The sequence below is a fragment of the Pteropus vampyrus genome, unplaced genomic scaffold (genome assembly GCF_000151845.1).
Source record: "Pteropus vampyrus isolate Shadow unplaced genomic scaffold, Pvam_2.0 Scaffold522, whole genome shotgun sequence".
Taxonomy (NCBI): domain Eukaryota; kingdom Metazoa; phylum Chordata; class Mammalia; order Chiroptera; family Pteropodidae; genus Pteropus; species Pteropus vampyrus.
Window position 1 is genome coordinate 230,753 of NW_011889303.1, and position 432 is coordinate 231,184.

Consider the following 432-nt stretch of genomic DNA (forward strand, 5'->3'; position numbering starts at 1 on the left):
CTCTTTTTTCAGATTGGAGCACCTGGCTTTATCCTTCATGAGTTTTTGCATATTTTCTATCTCTTTGTCTTCTGGGAGGATTATTCGTTTCAATAATTAAACTCTTTAATTCAGTGTTTGGTAGCATACATTCCTCTGTTAATTGCCTCTGTTGAATTTTTTATTTTGGCAAATATGATTTTTATATTGAAAAACACTTTCTTATCGTCAAGTTGCTCTTTAGCATGGCAGCCTGCTGTGTTTTATCAGTGCATTATCCCATTAACAGAGAATAGGATTTAGAATTCTTTGAAGTCTTCTTCTATTTCCTACATTAACTCTTGTTTAAAATGTTATCCTATTTGCCTTGGTTACTTGGTTTAATACTCTGTTTTGCTGTGCTCATTTGTTTTATTTGCTCCATGATTTTTTCCCCCTTGAAGAGCTACATAG